This window comes from Lepidochelys kempii, chromosome 9 (assembly GCF_965140265.1).
Source record: "Lepidochelys kempii isolate rLepKem1 chromosome 9, rLepKem1.hap2, whole genome shotgun sequence".
Lineage (NCBI taxonomy): Eukaryota > Metazoa > Chordata > Testudines > Cheloniidae > Lepidochelys > Lepidochelys kempii.
This window is the reverse complement of record NC_133264.1, coordinates 16,990,026-17,004,278: the sequence shown is the minus strand read 5'-3', so window position 1 is coordinate 17,004,278 and position 14,253 is coordinate 16,990,026. Positions and strand designations below refer to the sequence as shown.

Here is a 14,253-nt window from a genome sequence, read left to right as displayed (position 1 = left end):
AACAATCAGCCAATGCGGAGGTGCTAACTGGAGCTGGGTGGCATGGGGCAGAGTTGGACTCAGTGCTGATGGGAAAACAGAGCTTAGCTGAATGGTCTGAGGCAGCAGCAGCTTCACTAAAAGAACGTGCCCCTCAGCACCCCTGCTCAATCTGGGGTTGCGACCCCCACCCCCTTACTTTAAGCACTTTCCTGGTGCTCAGATTTTGCTGGGCTTGGGTGCTAACAGGAATGGGCCATGTGGCTGTGGCTATCCCCTGCTCAGACCCAACCCCAAGAATATTTGCAACAGTCATCTATGCCTGTCGGTATATTCCAGCTCTTTACATGGCATCATACAGGTTGCTTTATGATTCTTAGAATCAAAATGCCTCACTTTATATATGCATACATTAAAATCCACCAATCGTTACTGTTTAAAGCTCATGGAATATACTACCAGTTTTACCATTGGTTGTATGTAAAATCTCACATATGGGATGTCACCCCCAATTCCTAGTACCTATTTACTGGTTTTTATATGTAAAATATGCCCATCACATTGTGTCCAAGTGCAAATATAAAATGACTAAATTCATACACAATTTATTGACCAATATAAACAAAAGTAGAATAAATTTGCACCTCTACACTGTGAACTGTGTCCATCCCTCAAAATCAGATCCTTGAGATAAAAGCCTATGAAAATCGATCCTAAAATGGTCAAAAAACTGTTTCTGTTAGACCAGCAGAAATATACATATTAGAAACAAAGGCCATGACTCCAGGTTCAAGATGTTTAAAGCTAATGAGGTACCTGGCTCGCCTCAACATTCTAAATTACAAATAGCACAAGGTGTCATCTCAGTTAGGCAGATCCTAAACAGGAGTCATACACAGTTTTATAGATCATTGTCAATAACCTGAATTTCACTTAGAAGGAAATAGGAAGAAAAATCAGTCTGGAAAACTGGTGTTAAGTTCTCCTTGCAGTTGGTCAGCTGCTTTCTGCAGCTGTTGTAGCTTCTGAGTCGTTTCTTGAGGGTATCCCCTTAAGTTCATTGCAATAATTAATCTGGGAGAATGGGTAACAGCAGCAAGGTCTACACCACAGAAAATGGTTACAGTTTTAGTTTCCTAACCAGACTTGGATGAAAAAAAGCATTTTCGGCTGTAGATACCACTGAGAATTCAGGAGCAAAGTGGGATCCAAAAGTTTCCTCTGCCCAAACTGCAAACCACATTGACAAAATGTAGTCAATCCTCCTCAATCACGGAGGCAGGCACCACTCCATCTTGCCTTCTGCTAGATGCTGCCCCATCCTACCAGCATCAATAATTTGTCTGGACTGAACTGCAACCATCCCACCCTATCCACATTCAATCCTAGCCAGGCACTGGAAAATCGATATACTACTCCATCTACGCTCAATAAAAATCAGATATAGAGCTGTGTGTCACCTGAACACTGATGGCAACATAGCCCTTCCTACAATGGCCTCACATACTGTACACATTAACTTAAGCAGTGACAGAATAGTACTGGAACAGTGGATCCCATATGAGAGAACTTTTAGGCATTTTGAACAATTCTGCAACCCCACAATTTAGGATGTATTTGAGAAGAATAAAATCTTCCCATTTATCCTAGCCAGTATCTGCAGGTGTGTCAACAGAACTTCCTGGGCACTGGTATCAAAAACTGCTGACAAATCTTTAAAAGAAAAGAAAAAAATGAAAAATCAGCTTCGACATGTACTTTGTCTATTTCTAGGACATCATCAGCCAATGAGACCACTCTTCCTGACATAATCAGGTCCAAAGCCAGACTGAAAGAGATCAAGGGAACTTGACACCAGGGGACACCAAAGTTGTCCAGCTATAACCTTATTAATAACCTTCCTGGAAAGAGAAGGTTAAAGACTGGGCACGATAGAGTATAATTCACTTGCAGTCATGGTCTTCTCTTTGTATTTGATCTATACTTGTAATGCAATGCACGGTATGCATTTTAAAATATATTTCATGTTTTTTGGCAAATCTGCATTTATCACTTCAATAGCAAATTGCACAAGGATTTTTTGTTTTAATATGGAGCATTACTGTTCATGTTGTCTGGATTCTCTGATTAAAGTCTCCCTTTCTATACACTGATGCAATACAGCTTTAAAACAGCTGGTAAGGCTTAAAGTGCCAGTGATCTGCAGATTAAGTTGTCCCAAAGTATGTGTTACATGATGGACCATACTGGTTCCATTCTTTTGTCTGGGCCCTGTAGTGGGTTACTGAGTGACTTCTGAATTGTCCCTTTCAGTCAATTGTGTATTATTTGCCTTAAAGGATACAGAAAGCTGTGCTAGGATTTCCCTTAAAAAGAAAGCAGACCAGTTTGAAAGCAACTATGAAGCCAGGTTTATTTGCAATGTCCAGAGGAAGGAACTCCAGGCCTTATTGGAAATCCACATCTTCAAAGACTCATTGTCATTTTCTAATGGCCCATTAAGGCTGATTGCTTACTGTCTGGTGGGCATTTCCCAAGTATACACACAGATGTAATTGTTACGTAGTCAATATTTCTAACTTTAGATACAGAAATGATACATGCATACAAATTGGATAATCACATTCAGTAAATTATAACCTTTCCAATGATACCTTACATGAGCCATCTTGCATAAAATATATCTGTTATGCCATATTCATATCATAACCATATTTTTATGAAGAATATGGGGTGTAATGTCACAATAGCCATCTTGATTTTTAAGAGCAGCATCATTTGTAAAATCAGAGTATGAGAACCCAGTATCAGGGCTTGAAAAGACGTCTGTAAAGACTGGTTCCATAGTTGTGGATGACATTTTACAAAGACATTGTCTGTGCCCCATGCAGCTTACTATCTAAATCAGATAGATACAATAAAGAACAATCTTGACTATTTGAACTTCACGTATCCAAAACCCACTTTGTAAGCTGCTTGTATTCCCACTCTACTCCTAACACAATACACAAAATTCAGGACCTAATTCCTGAAGTCTTATGTTGCTGCCAGCAGATCCAGACTCCTCCTTACCTACAACATTTCTCTTACTATGCCCTATTGTCACACTCCAAAGGCCCCCTCTCTCAAGTCCCCTGGGGAGGCAGATCAGTACTGTATGTTGCTAACGTTGTTGCAGGCATTGCAAAGTATTTCGGAAACGGTTAAAGGTGTGAGTGTGAGTGAAAGGTTCCTTTGCAGGTTACAAGAGGCCAGAGGGGGAAGGAGGAAGAGAGCAGAGAACGGGTTAACTCGATACCCCAGCTCGCTCAGTCAGGAGATAAGGCACTGACTCCAGTTCAAGGCCACAGCTCACAGCCGACGCTTGGCTTCCTGCTGAAAAAGACGGGGTCTAGAATCCACCAACCAGCTGTGAGAAAGGAAGATGCAGCTGAACAGACCTGTAGAGGCAGTGAAGGCCAGTGTCATAAATATAAAGGGAAGGGTAAACCTCTTTAAAATCCCTCCTGGCCAGAGGAAAACTCCTCTCACCTGTAAAGGGTTAAGAAGCTAAAGGTAACCTCGCTGGCACCTGACCAAAATGACCAATGAGGAGACAAGATACTTTCAAAAGCTGGGAGGAGGGAGAGAAACAAAGGGTCTCTGTCTGTCTATATGCTGCTTTTGTCGGGGATAGACCAGGAATGGAGTCTTAGAACTTTTAGTAAGTAATCTAGCTAGGTATGTGTTAGATTATGATTTCTTTAAATGGCTGAGAAAAGAATTGTGCTGAATAGAATAACTATTTCTGTCTGTGTATCTTTTTTGTAACTTAAGGTTTTGCCTAGAGGGATTCTCTATGTTTTGAATCTAACTACCCTGTAAGGTATCTACCATCCTAATTTTACAGAGGGGATTTCTTTACTTCTATTTACTCCTATTTCTATTAAAAGTCTTCTTGTAAGAAAACTGAATGCTTTTTCATTGTTCTTAAGATCCAAGGGTCTGGGTCTGTAGTCACCTAGGCAAATTGGTGAGGCTTTTTACCAAACCTTGTCCAGGAAGTGGGGTGCAAGGTTTTGGGAAGTATTTGGGGGGAAAGACGTTTCCAAACAGCTCTTCCCCAGTAACCAGTATTTGTTTGGTGGTGGCAGCGGCCAATCCAAGGACAAAGGGTGGAATATTTTGTACCTTGGGGAAGTTTTGACTAAAGCTGGTAAAGATAAGCTTAGGAGGTTTTCATGCAGGTCCCCACATCTGTACCCTAGCGTTCAGAGTGGGGGAGGAACCTTGACAGCCAGCATGGAGGAAAACAAAGAGGACATCAAAGTCTAGCCGGTGTGTTTTGGGAAAGTTGAGGATACCACAGAAAGCCGGTTTGGACTGGTAAAAAGAGCACCAGGAGCAGAGGTCACTGAACAAAAAACCCCCAGTGGATCCCAAGACTTAAAAACCCTCCTGAGAGCTGGAGCAATTCAGAGATTGGCAGCGGACGACCTGTGCACACAGGACAGAACTCCTGTCCACCCCTCCCCCCCTTCTTCTTATGTTACATCCAGGCCAGGCCAGCCTTGGGTGGTGCGTGTGTCAGTATGAAAGTGCGTTAGGGCTTGGGGCACTAACGCTTTCTTCCTTCCTCTGAGTGACGTGGGGAGCACCCATCACTCTCCACTGTTATTTTATTAATCAACCTTTAAAACTTAGACACTTGGTGTGTTCCATCATCTCCTCCCTTAACGATTCTGTGGCCTCAGCCTGATCACCTGACACCTCAGGCAGACTGGTAACAGAAATCTGTCATGCTATTCAAACTCCAGCAAGGCAAGAGCATGATCCCACTCTCCTAAAGACAATAGGTCATTGGAACAAGTGAGATACTCACATTATGAACTGACCCGTCTGACTCTTTTTACTTGTTAGGAGATCATAACTAAGTTATACATCTGGAATCCACATGGACACAGATCACCTTGAAAGGTTCTGCTACCTGCAATCACTCAGTTTTGACTAAGCCCTATCATACTAAAGTCTGGACACACCCCAACTCCATGAAGGTTCATACTACCTCTTTCAGCTGCACTGGCACAGGAGGTCACCTGGCAGCACTAGACTTTGTGACATCTGTAAAACAACGTCTCTCCGTGGTCAGGTTCCACCATGGGAAATAATTGTTTTATATGCCACATATCCACCACCATAGAAGGCAATTATAGGAAAGGCCAATAGGTCCCTCCTCGATTCTTGGTATGCATTTCTATTCCTATTTGGTTCATCCCTGGGAGTTCCAAAGTCCCTTCATTCTTCTCTGGGATGTCTCTACCACCTATCCAACTCCCCTTCAGTTCAAGGTTGTGGCCACAACAGTTCCTCTGTTTTGTTGGCCTTCAGGTAATCCTCTGTTTGTTGCATAGCCAAGTTCACCTAAGTCTGCATTCTTCCAGGCAGACTTTCCAAGTGCTGCTCCAATACCATGAATTTCCCAATTATACAGGTTTCAGAAATTGTGTAAGATGCCTTTTAATGAAAGGTCAGTATGTAGATTGAATAAAGAAACTTTGCTGTTCCACTTATTTAAATTCCTAATATGATCATGACTTAGTTAACAAGTCTGCTGTTTTAGCAGCAGAGACATGCTACCTCACACGCACAACAGAGAGGTATGGCACCGGACATAGTTTGCTGTTCCAGGGAGTGAGAGCATTTTCTTCCTAAAGCATTTTGTGTGTGTATGAATATGTCTGTAACCTGAGTAGCCAAAGCTTTCTTGCAGTATTAGCAGAAGGCTTCTCATAAGACAGATTTAAGTATTACATCACATGCCATTTGTCATTATTCTGCATGTCAAGTCATGTTTCCACATCAGTGTCCTGGCATTCCACCACTTCTGTGCCAAGTAAAGTGTTGTTATCCTTGGTCATTCAGGAGATGGGCAAAACCTCTTCCATAGGTAAATTAAACCAACAGCCTCAATTTGCACCTGCTGTTTTGTCACTTCAACAGCTAAGCATATTATATAATTATTAAAAGGCTACTGTCAACTTAAAAATCACACTTCTGTCTGACTATACCTTACCCACTATTTTTAGAAGAAACGCGTAATTTTACTCTATCTAAAATAGATTAAAACTTTATTTCCCTATATTTTCAGTTTGTGTATAAGTCCCCACTACAGTCTATGATGAGATAACTGGCTCTGTGGATCTGGGGAAAGCAGTGGATGTGATATATCTTGACTTTAGCAAAGCTTTTGATACTGTCTCCCACAGTATTCTTGCCAGCAGGTTAAAAAAGTATGGATTGGATGAATGAACTCTAAGCCCTGGTCTACACTAGGACTTTAGGTCGAATTTAGCAGCGTTAAATTGATTTAAACCTGCACCCGTCCACACAATGAAGCCCTTTATTTCGACTTAAAGGGCTCTTAAAATCGATTTCCTTACTCCACCCCTGACAAGTGGATTAGCGCTTAAATCGACATTGCCGGCTCGAATTTGGGGTACTGTGGACACAATTCGATGGTATTGGCCTCCGGGAGCTATCCCAGAGTGCTCCATTCTGACCGCTCTGGACAGCACTCTCAACTCAGATGCACTGGCCAGGTAGACAGGAAAAGAACCGCGAACTTTTGAATCTCATTTCCTGTTTGGCCAGCGTGGCAAGCTGCAGGTGACCATGCAGAGCTCATCAGCACAGGTGACCATGATGGAGTCCCAGAATCGCAAAAGAGCTCCAGCATGGACCAAACGGGAGGTACGGGATCTGATCGCTGTATGGGGAGAGGAATCCGTGCTATCAGAACTCCGTTCCAGTTTTCGAAATGCCAAAACCTTTGTGAAAATCTCCCAGGGCATGAAGGACAGAGGCCATAACAGGGACCCGAAGCAGTGCCGCGTGAAACTGAAGGAGCTGAGGCAAGCCTACCAGAAAACCAGAGAGGCGAACAGCCGCTCTGGGTCAGAGCCCCAAACATGCCGCTTCTATGATGAGCTGCATGCCATTTTAGGGGGTTCAGCCACCACTACCCCAGCCATGTTGTTTGACTCCTTCAATGGAGATGGAGGCAATATGGAAGTAGGTTTTGGGGACGAAGAAGATGATGATGAGGAGGAGGTTGTAGATAGCTCACAGCAAGCAAGTGGAGAAACCGGTTTTCCCGACAGCCAGGAACTGTTTCTCACCCTAGACCTGGAGCCAGTACCCCCCGAACCCACCCAAGGCTGCCTCCTGGACCCAGCAGGCGGAGAAGGGACCTCTGGTGAGTGTACCTTTTAAAATGCTATACATGGTTTAAAAGCAAGCATGTGAAAGGATTACTTTGCCCTGGCATTTGCGGTTCTCCTAGATGTAGTCCTAAAGCCTTTGCAAAAGGTTTCTGGGGAGGGCAGCCTTATTTCGTCCTTCATGGTAGGACACTTTACCACTTCAGGCCAGTAACACGTACTCGGGAATCATTGTAGAACAAAGCATTGCAGTGTATGTTTGCTGGCATTCAAACAACATCCATTCTTTATCTCTCTGTGTTATCCTCAGGAGAGTGAGATATAATTCATGGTCACCTGGTTGAAATAGAGTGCTTTTCTTCAGGGGACACTCAGAGGAGCCCATTCCTGCTGGGCTGTTTGCCTGTGGCTAAACAGAAATGTTCCCCGCTTTTAGCCACAGGGAGGGGGGAAGGTTGAGGGGGTAGTCACGCGGTGGGAGGAGGCAAAATGCGACCTTGTAACGAAAGCACATGTGCTATGTATGTAATGGTAACAGCAAGGTTTACCCTGAAAGAGTGTAGCGACTGTTTTATAAAATGTGTCTTTTTAAATACCACTGTCCCTTTTTTTCTCCACCAGCTGCATGTGTTTCAATGATCACAGGATCTTCTCCTTCCCAGAGGCTAGTGAAGCTTAGAAAGAAAAAAAAATGCACTCGCGATGAAATGTTCTCCGAGCTCATGCTGTCCTCCCACACTGACAGAGCACAGACGAATGCGTGGAGGCAAATAATGTCAGAGTGCAGGAAAGCACAAAATGACCGGGAGGAGAGGTGGAGGGCTGAAGAGAGTAAGTGGCGGGCTGAAGAGAGTAAGTGGCGGGCTGAAGACAGGGCTGAAGCTCAAATGTGGCGGCAGCGTGATGAGAGGAGGCAGGATTCAATGCTGAGGCTGCTGCAGAACCAAACCAGTATGCTCCAGTGTATGGTTGAGCTGCAGCAAAGGCAGCTGGAGCACAGACTGCCACTGCTGCCCCTCTGTAACCAACCGCCCTCCTCCCCAAGTTCCATAGCCTCCACACCCAGACGCCCAAGAACGTGGTGGGGGGGCCTCCGGCCAACCAGCCACTCCACCACAGAGGATTGCCCAAAAAAAAGAAGGCTGTCATTCAATAAATTTTAAAGTTGTAAACTTTTAAAGTGCTGTGCTTAAAGTGCTGTGTGGCATTTTCCTTCCCTCCTCCACCACCCCTCCTGGGCTACCTTGGTAGTCATCTCCCTATTTGTGTGATGAATGAATAACGAATGCATGACTGTGAAGCAGCAATGACTTTATTGCCTCTGCAAGCAATGATTAAAGGGAGGAGGGGAGGGTGGTTAGCTTACAGGGAAGTAGAGTGAACCAAGGGGTGGGGGGTTTCATCAAGGAGAAACAAACAGAACTTTCACACCGTAGCCTGGCCAGTCATGAAACTGGTTTTCAAAGCTTCTCTGATGCGTACCGCGCCCTCCTGTGCTCTTCTAACCGCCCTGGTGTCTGGCTGCGCGTAACCAGCAGCTAGGCGATTTGCCTCAACCTCCCACCCCGCCATAAACGTCTCCCCCTTACTCTCACAGATATTGTGGAGCACACAGCAAGCAGTAATAACAGTGGGAATATTGGTTTCGCTGAGGTCTAAGCGAGTCAGTAAACTGCGCCAGCGCGCCTTTAAACGTCCAAATGCACATTCTACCACCATTCTGCACTTGCTCAGCCTGTAGTTGAACAGCTCCTGACTACTGTCCAGGCTGCCCGTGTACGGCTTCATGAGCCATGGCATTAAGGGGTAGGCTGGGTCCCCAAAGATACATATAGGCATTTCAACATCCCCAACAGTTATTTTCTGGTCTGGGAATAAAGTCCCTTCCTGCAGCTTTTGAAACAGACCAGAGTTCCTGAAGATGCGAGCATCATGCACCTTTCCCGGCCATCCCACGTTGATGTTGGTGAAACGTCCCTTGTGATCCACCAGAGCTTGCAGCACTATCGAAAAGTACCCCTTGCTGTTTATGTACTCGGCGGCTTGGTGCTCCGGTGCCAAGATAGGGATATGGGTTCCGTCTATAGCCCCACCACAGTTAGGGAATCCCATTGCAGCAAAGCCATCCACTATGACCTGCACATTTCCCAGGGTCACTACCCTTGATATCAGCAGATCTTTGATTGCGTGAGCTACTTGCATCACAGCAGCCCCCACAGTAGATTTGCCAACTCCAAATTGATTCCCAACTGACCGGTAGCTGTCTGGTGTTGCAAGCTTCCACAGGGCTATCGCCACTCGCTTCTCAACTGTGAGGGCTGCTCTCATCTTGGTATTCATGCACTTCAGGGCAGGGGAAAGCAAGTCACAAAGTTCCATGAAAGTGCCCCTACGCATGCGAAAGTTTCGCAGCCACTGGGAATTGTCCCAGACCTGCAAAACTATGCGGTCCCATCAGTCTGTGCTTGTTTCCCGAGCCCAGAATCGGCGTTCCACAGCATGAACCTGCCCCATTAGCACCATGATGCATGCATTGTCAGGGCCCATGGTTTCAGAGAAATCTGTGTCCATGTCCTGATCACTCACGGGACCGCGCTGACGTCGCCTCCTCGCCCGGTATCGCGTTGCCATGTTCTGGTGCTGCATATACTGCTGGATAATGCGTGTGGTGGTTAATGTGCTCCTAATTGCCAAAGTGAGCTGAGCGGCCTCCATGCTTGCCTTGGTATGGCGTCCGCACAGAAAAAAGGCGCGGAACGATTGTCTGCCGTTGCTCTGACGGAGGGAGGGGCGACTGACGACACGGCTTACAGGGTTGGCTTCAGGGAGCTAAAATCAACAAAGGGTGTGCCTGTACATCAAGGAGTATTTCAGGCAGGACTGCACGGAGGGTTCCAATAAGAAATGGTGCACCTAAGTTATCGTTGTTATTGGAACAAGGAGGTTAGCCTGGCCTCTGATTGATACATGGCTAGATTTACCTTGCTGCACCTTCTCTGTAAGTGACTGCAGTGTGATCTAGAAGAATGAGTCCCCTAGACAGGGGAGGGGGGGAAGCAAATGAGTACAAAACAAATCTGGTCTATTTCTTGTTTTGATCCACTCCATCTATCTTTTACATCTTTGGCTGGCAGCAGACGGTGCAGAAGGACTGCATGCCATCCACATCTCATGGCTGCTCGGCAGAAGATGGTACAGTACGACTGCTAGCAGTCCGTATCGCCTGCCCGCTCACCATAAGACGGTTCAATAGGACTGACTGCAGGACTAAAGAGAATGACCTGCTCAAGTCACTCCAAATTTAGTCCCTGTGCCCATGTCTGCCCAGGCGCTCCTGATCGACCTCACAGAGGCGACCAGGAGCACCTCAGACATGACGATGATGGCTACCAGTCGTACTGTACCGTCTGCTGCCACAAGGCAAGGGATTGCTGCTACTGTGTAGCAATGCCGTACCGCATCTGCCAGCACCCAGGAGACATAGGGTGACGGTGACCTGAGCGGGCTCCATGCTTGCCGTGGTATGGCGTCTGCACAGGTAACTCAGGAAAAAAGGCGCGAAATGATTGTCTGCCCTTGCTTTCACGGGGGGAGGGAGGGAACGGGGGCCTGACGATATGTACCCAGAACCACCCGCGACAATGTTTTAGCCCCATCAGGCATTGGGATCTCAACCCAGAATTCCAATGGGCAGCGGAGACTGCGGGAACTGTGGGATAGCTACCCACAGTGGAACGCTCCGGAAGTCGACGCTTGCCTGGGTACTGTGGAAGCGCTCCGCCGAGTTAATGCACTTAATGCACTTAGAGCATTTTCTGTGGGGACACACACACTCGAATATATAAAACCGATTTCTAAAAAACCGACTTCTATAAATTCGACCTAATTTCGTAGTGTAGACATACCCTAAGGTGGATATAAAAGCTGGCTAGATTGTTGGGCTCAACGGGTAGTGATCAACGGCTTGATGTCTAATTCGCAGCCGGTATCAAGCGGTGCCCCAGGGGTCGGTCCTGGGGCCGGTTTTGTTCAACATTTTTATTAATGATCTGGATGATAGGATTAATTGCATCCTCAGCAAGTTTGTAGATGACACTAAGAAGGGGGGAGAGGTAGACACGATGGAGGGTAGGAATAGGGTCCAGAGTGACCTAGACAAATTGGAGGATTGGGCCAAAAGAAATCTGATGAGGTTCAACAAGGACAAGTGCAGAGTCCTGCACTTAGGAAGGAAGAATCCCATGCACCGCTACAGGCTGGGGACCGGCTGGCTAAGCAGCAGTTCTGCAGAAAAGGACCTGGGGATGACAGTGAACGAGAAGCAGCATATGAGTGTGCCCTTGTTGCCAAGAAGGCCAATGGCATATTGGGCTGTATTAGTAGGAGCAGTGCCAGCAGATCGAGGGAAGTGATTATTCCCCTCTATTCGACATTGGTGAGGCCACACCTGGAGTACTGCATTCAGTTTTGGTCCCCCTACTACACAAGGGATGTGGACAGATTGGAGAGAGTCCAGCGGAGGGCAACAAAAATGATCAGGGGTTGGGGCACATGATTTATGAGGAGAGCCTGAGGGAACTGGGGTTATTTAGTCTGCAGAAGAGTGAGGGGGGATTTGATAGCAGCCTTCAACTACCTGAAGGGTAGGGTTCCAAAGAGGATGGAGCTAGGCTGTTCTCAATGGTGGCAGATGATGGAACAAGAAGCAATGGTCTCAACTTGCAGTGGGGGAGGTGCAGGCTGGATATTAGGAAACATTATTTCACTAGGAGGGTGATGAAGCACTGGAATGGGTTACCTAGGGAGGTGGTGGAATCTCCATCCTTAGAGATTTTTAAGGCCTGGCTTGACAAAGCCTTGGTTGGAATGATTTAGTTGGTGTTGGTCCTGCTTTGAGCAGGGGATTGGACTAGATGACCTTCTGAGGTCTCTTCCAACCCTAATATTCTATGATTTTATGATACAATCAGTCAGATTAACTTGTAGGTTGTGTGGATCCGTTGTCCAGCAACAAGGGAAAGAAAAACATTTAAAAAAAAAAAGGAAATTGTGATTATAAAATCACAGAAGTGGGCAGGGTGATTCAGGGGCAAGTATAATATCTGAAACTATTTTAAACTTTTTTTTTCTGTCTGGTTTTCAGTTGAGAGTATAATTTTCATTTGCGCAGGAATACAAACTGAGACAGGCTGAGCGCTTCCAGATTAGCAGGAATAACCGCGTACAAGGTTTGGTGTGGGTTGCATATTCTGGCACAGAACTAAACATGCTTTCCTAATATATATGGCCTATTAGTAAAAGCACGTGGTGAAACAATCTCAGATAAAAAGGTATTTGATTTTTATGTAAGATGTATATCTGCACCTATTGCTTAAACTATGGGCAAAGGTCTGACTAACCTAAACAGGTACAATGCCTTCATGACCTATGGACATATCAAAAGGCAACTACAAATAGAGGCACGGTGCATCAGCTATCTTTGTTTTGCTCTAATCTCTCATCTAGGAATGCGTAGTCAATTGTCCATCCTAAATGTATGTGCCTATATTAAAAAGGATGGGTTATTACTAATCTAGCTTTGCGGCAGACTTTCAAGAGAGAGAATAACATCTATGGCAATTTACAGATACTTTTTGGTTTGTTTAATCTATTTCCTGGCATAAAATAGTGTACCTGGCAGAATGTACCTGGAGTGCTGCCACACACATTTGGTGCACCGTGACGTGCTTTGTACTGTACATGAATAGAACACATGAACACAGTAGGCAGAGATGAAGAAAAACACCTGAGTAAATACAGATTTAGGAGCTTAACTTTGGACCTTCCGTTTAAAAATTTTGACCAAGGATTTTTAGCCTTTTGTATACAAATTCAGGACCTTTTAAAAACAGGATGCCTCTAGCCAATGTGCAAAAATGGATGCACAATTGGGCACCTACATTTGCGGGCTCATTTCAGGCAATTATTCTAAATTGTGATAGCTGCATACATCAGTTTGTGTATGCTGACACAGAGTCGGAGTTGAAGGCCAGAAGAGACCATCCCATCAGATTCTAGGCTGACCTCCTGTTTATCACGCAGTTATCCCTTGAATTGAACCCAATAATCTGGATTTTAGACTAAAGCATTACAGTTCTCAACAGACTAAACTAGTGTCAGAGTAGCAGCCGTGTTAGTCTGTATCTGCAAAAAGAAAAGGAGTACTTGTGGCACCTTAGAGACTAACCAATTTATTTGAGCATAAGCTTTTGTGAGCTACAGCTCACTTCTTTGGATGCACTCAGTGGAAAATACAGTGGGGAGATTTATATACATAGAGAACATGAAACAATGGGTGTTACCATACACACTGTAACGAGAGTGATCAGGTAAGGTGAGCTATTACCAGCAGCAGAGCGGGGGCCGGGAGAACCTTTTGTAGTGATAATCAAGGTGGGCCATTTCCAGCAGTTGACAAGAACGTTTGAGGAACAGCGGGGGGTGGGGTGGAGGGGAAGGGGACTAAACATGGGGAAATAGTTTTACTTTGTGTAATGACACATCCACTCCCAGTCTTTATTCAAGCCTAAGTTAATTGTATCCAGTTTGCAAATTAATTCCAATTCAGCAGTCTCTCATTGGAGTCTGTTTTTGAAGTTTTTTGGTTGAAGAATTGCAACTTTTAGGTCTGTAATCGAGTGACCAAAGAGACTGAAGTGTTCTCCGACTGGATTTTGAATGTTATAATTCTTGATGTCTGATTTGCGTCCATTTATTCTTTTACGTAGAGACTGCCAGTTTGACCAATGTACATGGCAGAGGGGCATTGCTGGCCTACATGATGGCATATATCACATTGGTAGATGTGCAGGTGAACAAGCCTCTGATAGTGTGGCTAATATGATTAGGCCCTATGATGGTGTCCCCTGAACACGTTTGTGGCACAGGTGGAGAATAGGAAGGGTGACGTGCACCAATGTCCCAAACTGGTGGTGACCCTGGGGATCATAGCACACAAGGGTGAGAAAAGAACCCCAAGGATCTAGCCACACTTGAATGGTTAGTTGAGTTAATTAACGTGTTAACTAACACTACT

The 14,253-nt window shown here is 45.3% G+C and overlaps 1 protein-coding gene across 1 annotated transcript in view; it reads left to right on the top strand.

The window, feature by feature from the left end:
* The window catches only part of GPR160 (G protein-coupled receptor 160), a 660,951-nt gene that overhangs the window by 562,019 nt on the left and 84,679 nt on the right, over nucleotides 1-14,253 (top strand). The gene's annotated exons all lie outside the window — the stretch shown is intronic.